We start from the raw sequence: 15,193 nt of genomic DNA on the forward strand, positions 1-15,193 counted from the left end.
CAGAAATGTATACATATACATAGGGATTGGGAAATACCTTTGATTACAATGCATCATCACCTCTGACCCCTTAAAGGGGCTTATAAACACATTAGATAAGTGTTCAAGTTCAACAAACTACATATCAAAAGCATCATCATTTTAGGGGTAAAATGCAGCAATCAATAATAATCATGAGTAAATGCACGTATTTGTGTTAATACAGCTTATGCATTGTGGCCAGTAATCACTGTCAACATTATTATTTCAATAAAGCATTTAAAGATGGTCATCGCATGTGTCTGTGTGCTTTTTATAGACTTTCCAATAATGAAAATAAAATGGTAGAAACAGGCCCCAGAGAGCATTGCATTTTTATCATGCAGCATGTAACCACATACTTAGTCCATGGAGAGCATTGCACACCCCATACCTCATTTCAGGCACCTTTAGATTACAGTAACTGCAAACATAGTATTAACTCACACAGGCCGCTGCACTCCCTGGTGTAGAGCACATGCTTCAGCCTGGGAAGTGCTTGTAATCCATAACAAAGTCAGGGATTGTAATATTTTTTTTACCATTCCAATTTAGGGCCTTTGCTTTTTATAAAAAATACTCGAGGGGTCACTGCTACCCTACTGCAGACCCCACACAAGTTCTTTGGTGCATTGGTTGGTCCCCTGCCATCCTGGGGAAATCATTTTTTTATTCTTGTTCTGAAGAAAAATCTCGCAGGGCATTCCGGAGTGTTCCCTCGGGAGCTTGTCAACAACTTATAAGTAGCTCTGGCCACTTCCTTTGTTGGTTTGCACAGTACGGCCTTTTCCTTTTAACTTTGTATTGTTCTGGGGGTGCTCGGTCCTACCCAAGCACCTGAGTCTGCCCGAGGTCACCCGGTGGCCATTAGGAGGGCGGGCCGTTAGTCACAGAGGGCTGCCCCCGCCCCTTTGCTGTGGTCAGCCACCCCTCCCCAGGGCAGGGATTGCCCGGTGGAGGTGGGCGGATCCGTGACGTGCGTCCGGGGGCGGCAGGCAGGAAGAGGGTATATCTCTTCCCCTCGCCATTGTTGTGGCGTCTTTGCCGCTCCGGACGTCGCGCGTACTACTTCGGGATACTCTTTGCGGTGAGTGGCCTACGGGCAGAGGCCTACGGGCATTACCCCCCCTCCGCCTACTCCCTCCCCTTGGAGGTTTCAGAGGGATGGCTAGGCGGCCCGCTTAGTGTCGGGCCGCTGTGGAGGTGGGGGTTTCGGGCTTCCTTGTCTGCAGTTTTCCCGGCTGCTGACTGAGGCCTACGGGCTGCGCCTCCCCACCCCCGCAGCTTACCCCCTCTCCACGGAGAGACGAGTAAGGCCGGGCGGCCCGCTCAACGACGGGTTGATGTGGAGGTGGGGGTTATCGGGCCTCCCGTCACCGCATTACATCGCCGGGGTCCGGGCGGCTCAGAGCGGCGTTCATCCTGGCAGCGTTGCTCGCACCAGTTCGCCAGGATGTCTATGCTGCATGGGGCCACGTGTGTTAGGCAGCTTGTTCCCTTTGGCATTTACTGCCTTTGCGGGGGGGGGGGTTGGGACCCGCCATGATCGTTGACCTGGCCCACCCACTCGCTCCCCCATCCACGGTGAGGCGCCCACGTGTTTTCAGCTGGTTAACCGCCCGAGATTTCAGGCGTGTGGGGCGTTCTCTGGGCATAGTGTCGGAGTCTGAGATCGTATCCGGTGGCTAGGCCGGGGCCCGGAGTGCAGGTGTATACAATCTTGAAATACTGTTTGAGTTATCATGCATTTCAATTGTCGGTATGCCGAAAATAACTTCTTCCTGGGCCGGCGGGCCTTACCTCCAGGGCCGTGGTATTTTGAGGCCTGTATCAAGGATATCCTGCATAAGGCGGGGTATCCCCGAACACAATGTTTGTAAATAATGCGTGCAAATGTTTATAATTATCCATCATGCTGCTACGCGGTCACATTGCCTCCCCTCGTGTTGTTTATATCGTCAATTTGGTGAGTCAGCATAGCACTTTTTAAGGTTCCTAATGTTTATGCTGTGTTTTCGTGTGTAAATAATGCAGCAAATGTTAAGAAGTGTTGATGCTCATTTTGCTACGCTGTTCTACTGCCGCCACTCGCGTTGCTTATATCATCAATTAGGTGAGTCAGCCTTGCACGTGCACAAGGTTCCGACTGTTCATGCTGTATTGTCATGTTTAAATAATGCAGGAAAATGTTTAGGAGTGTCGATGCTCACTCTGCTACGATGCCGCACTGCCGCCCCTCGTGTTGCTTATATCTTCAATTTTGGTGTGTCAGCCTAGCACGAGTATAGGTTCCCGACTGTTCATGCTGTGTTTTCGGGGCATTATTTCGTATGTTACACCGTGGAGGCTCGAACAAAGGTTTTGTTTAATTCGTCAGAAGTGGTGTAGGCTGAATTTAATTTATGTAGGTGGCGGACACAAAAAGCTGATTCTGTGCCTCGCCACTGCTCCTAGATCCTGTTATAATTGGTGTGATGCTCGGCGCGCTTCCTACTGTTTACACGGACCCGAGCTGGAGTGTTGGAACATGCAGATTGGGGGGTTCCCCTTGCATGGCCACCTCCCTCTCCCACCCGACGCAGGAGCCTGCCTCCACCCTCAGCCAGGGCATGGGTTTCCTGCTCACGTACCACGTTCACAGCTGCTGGTTCGGTGTGCACCTGTATGATCCAATGCTTGTGCCATGTGGGCACAACCTCAGGAGTAATGGTGTTGGTCATTCAGCAGTTCACATGTATTATCTTACCTCAGTTGTACCTCGTTTGGTCTTATTCCGCCGCGGTGGTTGACCATTATTGTGATGTTTATGTCGCTATTCCAGCTAGGACGGTGTGACATGTTTGAACTTCTACCAATACAGCGTTTTCTTGCACGTTTCAGGCCTTCCCTTGCGCGCTCCTTCCGGTGGGCGCACACACTTCCCGCAGCATCGGCAAGTATCGGAGGTATGTATATGCTCTGAGGGTGGATGGGCTTGGGAGTGCGCTGGTTTGCTCGCTTGGGTGGCACCTGTTTCAGTGGTTGTCATCCGATGTGTGCCTCGTTGGGGCACGTGCCACACTCATTGTGGGGCCACGGTCTTGCGCAAGCCCTTCGGGCGCTTTCGTGTCTTGCAGTCCACGCCTTGTTAACGTTTGCCTCTTCAGCCCCCCCCCCCTCACAGGGCAGTTGGTGGCGAGTCTGCGTTCTCTTCGAAGTCAGGCAGCTCGTGGAACACCACGGGTCCCGTCCCGTCTCATACTTTTCTTTCTCTCTCATACAGAAATTCGCCCTCGTCGATCGGCTTAGGGCCTTGGGAGCTGTCCTTTCCCCCGTCAGCACACCCCCCCGCGCACACCCGGTGCTAGGAGCAATTCGTGTGAGGTAAGTGTCTGGAGGCGAGGTCGTCTCTGGGGGGGCATTGCGTTCTGGGGGAGCAGGACAAGCAAAGTAGCCCATGTTGCTCCATAGTGATCATGTTGTTCAAAGCTTAATACATTAGAAAGTGTCGTGTCATGATTATTTCGGCTAGATACACATGTGAAGAGAGTCAGCTCTGTTTACCTCCAACATTCTTTAGCATATGGAGCTTGTGCTCACAGTTACTTTTCCTTACAGGGGAAGAGCCAAAGATAGGCATGGAGAGTCAGGGGTCCCCGCCGCTTTTTACGCAGACGTCACAGGTCGACGACTCAGGGTTAGGACCCTCGCAGGATGCGCAGATGAAGGCGCTGCTGAACTTGATCAAAGCGAATGGGGTTGCGTGGGCTAGTGAACTTTTGACGGCCAACCCCCCCAGAGCCCCCGGGGTCGGCCCCGCCCCAGAACAAGACATTGTTGAAGAGAGTGGTCACACCAGGTCCAAGCGTGTACGGAAGCCGACAGTGAAAGACTTCCCAGCGGAGCCTCCCCCCAAAACCAGGGCTCCTGAACTTGTCAGGAATGTGATTGTGCACGCCCCTGCCTCACCCCCGGCGGTGATCTTGATTAGCGACCCCCACTCCCTCGCCCGGTGGATTCCACAGCAGACTTCGCCACCAGGGAGGACCTGGGTAAGCTCACGGATTCCCTCTCTGTCTTTATGTCAGAGGTCAGAGCAAGTTTGCGGGCCGCCCCCTCGCCGGCTTTGACATCCGCAGGTCCCTCGGAGGCGGGGCCACCAGTCATAGTACCTCTGCCCACGGCATCAGCTGACGCATTGGTAGCTCGGGTGTGGGGCGGGCTTCCGGTTCAAGGTGGGGTCAGCAGCGCAGCGCCCGAGTGTCCCCTTGCCGACAAGGCTAGCTCCGTTATGGCGACGCCCCCCGCCCCAGTGCTGCTTACTGCTTCCCCTGCGCCCTCGGCCTTACCCGCGCTCCCAGCCGCACTGGCGCCCACACCCATTTCAGTCATCCCTGCACCAGCGGTTAAGATGACCATGGCCCCCCTGTTGTCAGGCAAATGTTCCCTTGCTTGGCAGGTGCCTCAGGCAGCAAAAGAATGCATATGGCGTAGGGGATTTGTTGATATCTTTTCCTTCCTCATGCTGGGTGCAGATGGTTTTGACATCAGGAAAGTGAGTGCCAAGGATGAAGAAAAGAAAGTGCGTTTTCAGGCTTGGCCTGAGAAAACAATCAAGAACTGGAGACAAGCTTTCTCCATCCTATCGGCAGTAATCACTGAGCGTTTCCCAGAGCAGGCGCAGGGGCTTTTTCAATATGCAAGTGTTATAATTGATGAAGCAGAGTCCTCTGTGGGTATGGGGTGGTACAGGTACGACTGCGAATTTCGAAAGAAAATGGCGGTATGCCCCGAATTTTAATGGGACCAGATCGAGGTGAGACTCTGGATGCAACATATGGGTAAGGGTAAATTAGAAGGCGGGGGCAAAGTGAGCACACAAGAAAAGAAAGCTGAAACAGGTAAGGGCCAGTACACAGAGAAGAAAGGTAATTTCAAGCAGTCCTTTCGTGGGGGGCGCGGCGGTGGAGGTTACCATAGACAGGCAAGCAGGAAAGGTTTCACAGCAACTTGTAGGTTGTTCAACGCAGGTAATTGTACCTGGAGTAAGGCATGCAGGTTTGCGCACTCTTGCAGTAAGTGCAGTGGGCCACACCCCGGGTCAGCATGCGACAAGCGTGATTCCGCAAGCGCAACCAGCAAAGACAAGTAAAAACTGTCTTCAAGCATTGACCCCCTGTACACTTCTTGATGCTCCCACCATATTACCTCCCCCCCTGCTCGGCCATGTGGAGCTAAATAATTGTATTGTCCCCATCGGGGATTCCCCCTGCAACTCCAAAGGCCCGTCTCCTGTCATCATCTCCAACCTTTTGCCCTTACTAAGGTCCTATCCCAATGAGAAAGACAGGACTGTCCTGGCGGGAGGTTTCCTTGAAGGTTTTAGAATCCCTTACCAGGGTCCCAGGGTCAGCAGGGACGCTGAGAACCAAAAGTCAGTGAGGGACCTCCCTGAGGTTGTAAGTAAGAAAATCTGCAAGGAAGTGTCGCTGGGGAGGGTGGCGGGCCCGTTCGCGTCACCTCCCCTCCCTGATTTTGTAGTGTCCCCGCTGGGTGTGGTACCAAAAAAGGAGCCGGGGGCTGTCAGGCTAATTCACAACCTTTCCTCCCCAGAGGGCAATTCCGTGAACTCCTGGTTAGCTGAGGAGGCTTGCTCCGTTTCCTACTGTTCCCTGGACATGGCGATTGACCTTGTTAGGAGAGCAGGGAAAGGGGCCTGGCTCGCGAAGGCGGATATTGAGGCAGCGTTCAGACTTTTGCCCGTGCACCCAGATAGTCAGCATCTTTTGGGCTTTAAGTGGAGAGGGGAGTACTATTTTGACAAATGCATGCCCATGGGTTGCGCCGTCTCGTGCGCCTTCTTTGAGGCATTTAGCACCTTCATGCAATGGGCCCTCTCCAGGAAGTATGGTGTCACGGCGGTGTCTCATTACCTGGATGATTTCCTTTTCATCAGTAGGGAGGGCACACAGTAATGCAGGGAGGGTCTCAATGCGTTCATTGACTTGGCTGGACACCTGGGCGTGCCTTTGGCGCCTGGCAAGACTGAGGGTCCTGCACAGGTTCTTACTTTCCTTGGCATTGAACTAGATACGGTAATGGGCGTGTCAAGACTCCCCGCCGAGAAGGTACAGGACCTGAAACGGGACATTCAGGACTTGCTGGGAAAGGACAAGGCACCGCTGGGGGTCATCCAGAGTGTCCTGGGCAAACTTAATTTTGCGGCTAGAGTCATTCCAGTGGGACGAGTGTTTGCTAGGAGATTAGCCAGGGCCACTGCTACGGTCTTCAAGAGTCATCATTTTGTAAAACTGTCTGCGGGCTTGAAGAAAGACCTGCTAATGTGGGCTGAATTTTTGTCAGATTTCGACGGGACTGTCATCTGGAGGTCCCCGTGGGTGGGCAGCCATGAAATCAGCATGTTCACCGATGCCTCTGGAAGGGAGGGTTTGAGGCAATCTTGGGTGATTTGTGGTGCGCGCAGGAGTGGCCTAATGCCTGGCGTAAGCGGGGGATCACTTCCAACATAACTGTTATGGAGCTCTTCCCCATTGTGGTAGCGCTGCATCTGTGGCCGGCCCCATTGTCCAACAGGAGGGTCCTTTTCTGGTCGGACAATATGGCGGTTGTGCAAGCCATCAACGGTCTAACAGCTAGTTGCCCGTTGGTTCTTTGCTTACTGAGGGAGTTGGCCAGCAGGAGCCTGCGCTGCAATTTGGAATTTAGGGCTAGGCACATTGCGGGGGTCACTAATGTCGCGGCTGACGCTCTTTCTCGTTTTCAGTGGGACCGTTTCCGGGCGGCGTGCCCACAAGCGAGAACAGAGATGACCCCCTTCGCACCAGGACTTTGGCGCATCTTGGAGTGGAGCAGGAACTGAGAGAGTTAGGGGCGAGGTCTCTAGCCCCAGGTACTAGGAGGCGCTATGGTAGTCACCTGGCCAACTTCCAGAAAGCAATTGTTGAGTTGGGTTTGTCAGCCTGCCGCTGGAAGACAGGGTACAGGCTTTTGTTGTCTGGGCCAAGAAACAGGGTAAATCCCACTCCTGGGCTTGCGGTCATCTGGCTGCAATCAGCCATGATGCAAAGTTGAGAGGGGTGGGTGATCCGACCAAGTCTTTTGTAATTAAGGCGGCATTGAAGGGATGGGCTCGGGATGTACCTAGGATCCCCGACAACAGGTCCCCTATTGAGTTCCCCACCCTGCAAGCCATGCTGGCGGTCCTACAGTCGGTGGTGCACTCGCATTTTGAGGCTTCCATTTTCTCTGCGGCCTTCTGCCTAGCGTTCTTTGGGGCTTTTCGGAGCAGCGAGCTAGTAGCACGCTCCAAGGCAGATAAGTCTGGGGACGCCTTAGGGGTGGCGGACATAAGTGTCAAGGTGGGTCTGTCCATCACCCTCAGACGGCCCAAAACTGACCAGGCTGGCAAAGGGTCAGTTATCTTGCTGGCCCGACTGGGGGATCTCCGCTATTGCCCGGTGGCGGCTCTCAAGTCTTACCTCGCTCTGCGTCCAGCGGTACTGGGTTACCTCTTCATCCATGCTGACCAGAGCCCCTTGACCAAATAGATAAAATAATGCTAGCATGCCTTGATAGAGCGGGTTTGTTGAAACAGGGGAAAAGGTTCTCCAGCCATTCATTCCGAATTGGGGTGGCCACTTCTGCGTTTAAGGCAGGCATGCAGCCAGAAAGTGTTCAGAAAGTGGGGCGCTGGGAGTCTCCCTGCTATAAACGTTATATTCGCCCATGAACAGGGTATCTCGGCCTGGCCATACTATTGTATATATGTGTGCTGTGATTACTAGTATTAGGCTTTGATGCTCCTTGCATTTTGTTTGTGCACTCGTGGTCAATAAACATTTCAAAATGGATTGCGTCTTTTCTTTGACAGGGTCAAGAGTATGGGTCTTGGGGCATTCCACAGTCGCCAGATTGGCCCGGTGGGCAGCGATCAGGAACTGGACACAGGGCTTCGCGAGCATTGACTGTGTTTGGCTGGGTTTCACTGGCATGCGCTGGAATAGTCTGTTGCACAGATTACAGGTAGCTCTAGCTACAGCGGGACCTCCACCTCAACACTTGGTGATTCACCTGGGTGGTAATGATCTCACAAACTTGGGGAGGTCTACCTTACTGCAGAAAATGAAAGTAGATCTTGGGGTCATCTGCGGGCTTATGCGTGAGTGTGAGATCTGGTGGTCGGAAATTGTGCCACGTAGAGTTTGGTGGGGCGCTAAGTCATGCCAAGCAATTGAAAGGTCTAGGAAGAAAATCAACAGTGCCATGAAAAAGTTTACCCAACGAAGGGGTCTGGGTTTCATCAAACATGAAATGATTCAGGACAAAGTCAAAGGTTACTTTGAGGCGGATGGGGTTCACCTCATGCCTGTTGGCTTAGACCTATTCCTCCTCGATTTAAAAGAGGCACTTCTGAGCAAAGGTTGCAGGTAATAGAGGTAGCATTGGTGGGGGCCCGTGCGGCGGCGGGGACCATCGCCCGGGCTGTGGCGGAGTTACAGGGCAATCCGGAAGCAGAGAGGTGCAACACTGTACTTCAACGGGTACATAGGGGTGCCAGAGCCTAACCTAGAACCTCATGGGAGGTTCAGGAACCCGTGTCGGCGCCCCAGTAGTCCTTCGGGTGGTTGTGGGCCTGTGCAACTGGGGGTTTGCCTAGATACGCCCGCAAGGGGCGTGAGTAGTGTTATTACCATAATGGTGCAGCAGTTGGGTGGTTCGCCACTGTGCTGATTGGCTCATCAGGCGGGCAGGTGGCGAGAATGCGGCCTGCCCTTGGATTGCCCGTAAGATAACCCACCGTGATTACATAATGTTGTATGTAACAATAAACCTACAGCAACTTTTCCCAATCTTAACACTTGTGTCTGTGTGTTATTTGCGGGATGTTGGATATGTTGGGGCGGGGGGTTCCTGTGGCCCTGATGTGACTATGAGTCTGCCCGAAGCCACCCGGTGGCCATTAGGAGGGCGGGCCGTTAGTCACAGAGGGCTGCCCCCGCCCCTTTGCTGTGGTCAGCCACCCCTCCCCAGGGCAGGTGTTGCCTGGTGGAGGTGGGCAGATCCGTGACCCGCGTCCGGGGGCAGCAGGCAGGGAGAGGGTATATCTCTTCCCCTCACCATTGTTGTGGCCTCTTTGCCGCTCCGGACGTCGCGCGTACCACTTCGGGACACTCTTTCCCTCCCTACCTCTAACCCCGAGTGTCAGCTAGGGGGGGCTCCTGAGGGAGCTTTTAATGTGTTCCTTTTTTCGTTGCAGTCGGAGTTACAGGGCAATCCGGAAGCAGAGAGGTGCAACACTGTACTTCAGCGGGCACATAGGGGTGCCAGAGCCTAACCTAGAACCTCATGGGAGGTCCAGGAACCCTTGTCGGCGCCCCAGTAGTCCTTCGGGCGGTTGTGGGCCTGTGCAACCGGGGGTTTGCCTAGATACGCCCCGCAAGGGGCGTGAGTAGTGTTATTACCATAATGATGCAGCAGTTGGGTGGTTCGCCACTGTGATGATTGGCTCATCAAATTGAAACAAAAAAGATTTGCCTACCCTTCATGTACTTTCAAAGTTTTGCAGTTACTGAAGCAACAATGGTAAACACGTTTCTTCTGTTTATCATAGACATTTATTTGTCATTCCATTCATGCTTTTCATTTTTTTAAAACATATATGCATGTGGAAAAAGAGAGAGTTGCCTTTTCACCTTCCACTCACATACCACAAATAATAAATTGTGTCCATACAAAACAAGTGATTTTATACAGTGAAAATATTTTTGTTAAACAATATGTGACTTATATACAGTGGCAAAAAAAGTGTTGATACTTGTCAAAACAAATATGCAAGAAGATGATTCCAATCGTGCATATAGCGCTTTTATAACATTAATACATTGTGAACAATAAAGTTTTTTTAAACAAAATGAAAAGACCAGTTTGTCTATTTGAAACAAGCATAAATCTGTGCGCCTTGTTTTACTACTAGGCTTGTGCCGACGCGTTTCGAGTCCGGACAATGAATCGCCAAACTCTCATCAGGGCTTTATTGTTCTGATCTAAAAAATGAAATGTTTTGACAACATTAGAAATGAACCTATCTCTATTTGTGAATAATGCACTGTCTACCGTGATGTCAGTAGGGGTACCTGAATGAGTGGTTTCGTCTTTCAATGTATCTCATAGATTTTTAGGAGCGTTGTGGCCATCCAACAAGAACCTGCAGGAGGACATATTTAAAACATTCTCAGTGTCTCGCTTTATTTTTGGGGACTGGTACTTGTCATGCATACAAGGGAGGAGTACATACCTACAGAGGGTGGGAGTCAGTTAATGCTCCTGAACCTTCGTGAAATCACGATGTAGGTCAAAAAATTGGGGACTTTCTTGAGAATTTCTGAAATTCAAAACATTTAGGTTTTCAGGTTACATGCCCATTCCTTAGTCATTGTTGTGAATGCGCCACAAAATGGGAGTAAGACGTAATGGTACCTGAATGAGTCTTTAGTGCCTCATAGTGTTGCTGGGGGTCGCATAAATACACCCTGCTGTGCAGATAGATTGTGCTTCAATTGCTGTCTGCAATAAAATAAGCACGATATTTTGAGTAAAAGGTTCCATTGCTCATTTCATAATTGTGTGTGTTATGTTTGAAAAACTCACCGCAATTATGCACTCGTTTTCCTGATAATCAGTCTCTCCTACCAAACGCCATTTCTCCTTCACCCATTGTTTGCTCAAGTTGGTGTTTCTATACTGTCATGTGATCAATCATGTGACCTAGTGTCTTCCCTAAGGATTGTGGGATATGTAGTCCCTCCGCTTTATCTCTGATGTGTTTTCTTTGGATATGAGCATTCAAAACCTGTTAATTTCACTCATGCTATTCAATCCACTAAGTGCGCTGTTAAATTTCATTATTAGATAGGCCTCCCTACGTAATAATGTGGTTTCAATCTCAGAAGAACTCAGAGCGTTTATGACTGACAACACAGTCCACTGAAAATCGTTTTCTCCATGTTTTTCCTCCATAAAGTGTTCCACCATGGGTGCAGTGGACACCTTATTTTTTATGCGTGATCTATGCTGTGTGATTCTCGCATTTACTTGCTGATTAGTCTTGCCTATGTATATTCGCCTGCAGGGGCAGCGGATGGCATAAACCACGTTTTTGGTTCTGCAATTAGTAAATTGCTCATGTTTCCACCTTATTCCATTATGGGCAAATTCTATACCTTCAATCGTGTTACTGCAAGCCACGCAATTCCCACATTTGCGATGGCCTTGTATGGGTTTTAGATTCCATTGGGAAAGCAAATCACTTTTTTGTTTTGGAATAGAGACATCTGCTCTAACTATTTGCTGTCCAATGCTGGTGTTTTTCTTCATGGCGAATATTGGTTTTTTTAGGGGGACCTCTAGGTTCTCCAATAGGTGCCAATTTCTCAGCACGATCTTCTTAAATTGATTCGTTTGGGGGCCAAAAGTGGTTACACATACCAATTTTTCAAGTTCTGATTTTTCTTTGACTTGCAACAATGTTTCTCTGGGCGTAAATCTGGCCCGCTTTTTCGAGTGGTTCAACAATTTCTTCGGATAACCCCTTTTGATCATTGCTTCACAAAAGACCGAGGCATGACTTTCGAAGTCAGTCAGTTCAGTGCAATTTCTCCGAATACGGAGAAGCTGTCCATATGGGAGATTTTCTCTTAAACTCTTTGGGTGCGAACTCCTGAAATGTAAAGTAGTGTTTTTATCAGTGTCCTTTCTAAACAATGATGTTTTGAGTTTCTGGTCATGTACACTCACTTCCACGTCTAAGAAGGTCATTTTTATTTTGCTGGACTGGATGCAAAACTTTATTTCACTATGTCTGGTGTTGAGCCAGTCATAGAATTCATTGAGCTCAATCTGGCTCCCCTGCCACAAGAGCCAGATATCGTCAATGTACCTCAACCAATGTAGGATCTGCGTCTTATAGGGATTATTGTGTTGGATAAACCTTTTCTCATATTGCGCCATATAGAGCACCGCCATCTCCGGCGCATAGGGACAACCCATAGCTGTGCCCTTAATTTGAACATAAAAGTTATCTTCGAATTTAAAATAGTTGTTTTTAAGGGTCACCTCCGCCAGCTGAATAATGAATTGGGTTGGAACACGATGAGGGCGTTCTCTTTGATCAAGGTAAAGTTCCATAACCTCGAGTGCCTCCTCTTGGGGGATTTGTGTATAAAGTGATGCGACATCTAATGTTGCCATCACTTGGGTCTCCTCATCGAACACTGTACCCTCAATCTTTATGATAAAGTCGGTGGTGTCCCTTAAGTAAGAGTCCAGCCCCTTTAGGAAAGGCTTAAGAAAAAAGTCAATGTACTTCGACACCGGTTCCAATGCCGAGTCACACCCCGAAACAATCGGGCGTCCTGGTGGTCTAGAGCTATTTTTGTGTATCTTAGGTAAAAAGTAAAGAATAGGGGTCCTTGGCGATAATTAATCACAATAACATCAGTAAAGATCAGATTAAAGCGATTCAAAATTTGAAACAAGACACGTCCGTGGTCATTAAACAAGCAGACAAGGGCGGGGCAGTAGTGATCTGGCCTCGCGAGATGTATCTTGAGGAAGGGAGATCACACGTCAATAATAAAGAATGGTACATACAAGTCAAGGCAGATCCAGTAAAGGAAGTCCAAGGAAAGATTTTGAAAATCACTCAAGATGGGCTAGATGAAGGATACTTGGGTCCAAAAGAGTTCGAATTTTTAAATAAAAAATCGCCAAGGACCCCTATTCTTTACTTTTTACCTAAGATACACAAAAATAGCTCTAGACCACCAGGACGCCCGATTGTTTCGGGGTGTGACTCGGCATTGGAACCGGTGTCGAAGTACATTGACTTTTTTCTTAAGCCTTTCCTACAGGGGGTGGACTCTTACTTAAGGGACACCACCGACTTTATCATAAAGATTGAGGGTACAGTGTTCGATGAGGAGACCCAAGTGATGGCAACATTAGATGTCGCATCACTTTATACACAAATCCCCCAAGAGGAGGCACTCGAGGTTATGGAACTTTACCTTGATCAAAGAGAACGCCCTCATCGTGTTCCAACCCAATTCATTATTCAGCTGGCGGAGGTGACCCTTAAAAACAACTATTTTAAATTCGAAGATAACTTTTATGTTCAAATTAAGGGCACAGCTATGGGTTGTCCCTATGCGCCGGAGATGGCGGTGCTCTATATGGCGCAATATGAGAAAAGGTTTATCCAACACAATAATCCCTATAAGACGCAGATCCTACATTGGTTGAGGTACATTGACGATATCTGGCTCTTGTGGCAGGGGAGCCAGATTGAGCTCAATGAATTCTATGACTGGCTCAACACCAGACATAGTGAAATAAAGTTTTGCATCCAGTCCAGCAAAATAAAAATGACCTTCTTAGACGTGGAAGTGAGTGTACATGACCAGAAACTCAAAACATCATTGTTTAGAAAGGACACTGATAAAAACACTACTTTACATTTCAGGAGTTCGCACCCAAAGAGTTTAAGAGAAAATCTCCCATATGGACAGCTTCTCCGTATTCGGAGAAATTGCACTGAACTGACTGACTTCGAAAGTCATGCCTCGGTCTTTTGTGAAGCAATGATCAAAAGGGGTTATCCGAAGAAATTGTTGAACCACTCGAAAAAGCGGGCCAGATTTACGCCCAGAGAAACATTGTTGCAAGTCAAAGAAAAATCAGAACTTGAAAAATTGGTATGTGTAACCACTTTTGGCCCCCAAACGAATCAATTTAAGAAGATCGTGCTGAGAAATTGGCACCTATTGGAGAACCTAGAGGTCCCCCTAAAAAAACCAATATTCGCCATGAAGAAAAACACCAGCATTGGACAGCAAATAGTGAGAGCAGATGTCTCTATTCCAAAACAAAAAAGTGATTTGCTTTCCCAATGGAATCTAAAACCCATACAAGGCCATCGCAAATGTGGGAATTGCGTGGCTTGCAGTAACACGATTGAAGGTATAGAATTTGCCCATAATGGAATAAGGTGGAAACATGAGCAATTTACTAATTGCAGAACCAAAAACGTGGTTTATGCCATCCGCTGCCCCTGCAGGCGAATATACATAGGCAAGACTAATCAGCAAGTAAATGCGAGAATCACACAGCATAGATCACGCATAAAAAATAAGGTGTCCACTGCACCCATGGTGGAACACTTTATGGAGGAAAAACATGGAGAAAACGATTTTCAGTGGACTGTGTTGTCAGTCATAAACGCTCTGAGTTCTTCTGAGATTGAAACCACATTATTACGTAGGGAGGCCTATCTAATAATGAAATTTAACAGCGCACTTAGTGGATTGAATAGCATGAGTGAAATTAACAGGTTTTGAATGCTCATATCCAAAGAAAACACATCAGAGATAAAGCGGAGGGACTACATATCCCACAATCCTTAGGGAAGACACTAGGTCACATGATTGATCACATGACAGTATAGAAACACCAACTTGAGCAAACAATGGGTGAAGGAGAAATGGCGTTTGGTAGGAGAGACTGATTATCAGGAAAACGAGCGCATAATTGCGGTGAGTTTTTCAAACATAACACACACAATTATGAAATGAGCAATGGAACCTTTTACTCAAAATATTGTGCTTATTTTATTGCAGACAGCAATTGAAGCACAATCTATCTGCACAGCAGGGTGTATTTATGCGACCCCCAGCAACACTATGAGGCACTAAAGACTCATTCAGGTACCATTACGTCTTACTCCCATTTTGTGGCGCATTCACAACAATGACTAAGGAATGGGCATGTAACCTGAAAACCTAAATGTTTTGAATTTCAGAAATTCTCAAGAAAGTCCCCAATTTTTTGACCTACATCGTGATTTCACGAAGGTTCAGGAGCATTAACTGACTCCCACCCTCTGTAGGTATGTACTCCTCCCTTGTATGCATGACAAGTACCAGTCCCCAAAAATAAAGCGAGACACTGAGAATGTTTTAAATATGTCCTCCTGCAGGTTCTTGTTGGATGGCCACAACGCTCCTAAAAATCTATGAGATACATTGAAAGACGAAACCACTCATTCAGGTACCCCTACTGACATCACGGTAGACAGTGCATTATTCACAAATAGAGATAGGTTCATTTCTAATGTTGTCAA

The 15,193-nt window shown here is 48.7% G+C and overlaps 1 protein-coding gene across 1 annotated transcript in view; it reads left to right on the top strand.

The window, feature by feature from the left end:
* LOC144791837 (neuropeptide FF receptor 1-like) overlaps positions 1–15,193 on the top strand; it is a 563,017-nt gene that overhangs the window by 185,897 nt on the left and 361,927 nt on the right. The gene's annotated exons all lie outside the window — the stretch shown is intronic.

This window comes from Lissotriton helveticus, chromosome 11, assembly GCF_964261635.1.
Source record: "Lissotriton helveticus chromosome 11, aLisHel1.1, whole genome shotgun sequence".
Classification (NCBI taxonomy): Eukaryota; Metazoa; Chordata; class Amphibia; order Caudata; family Salamandridae; genus Lissotriton; species Lissotriton helveticus.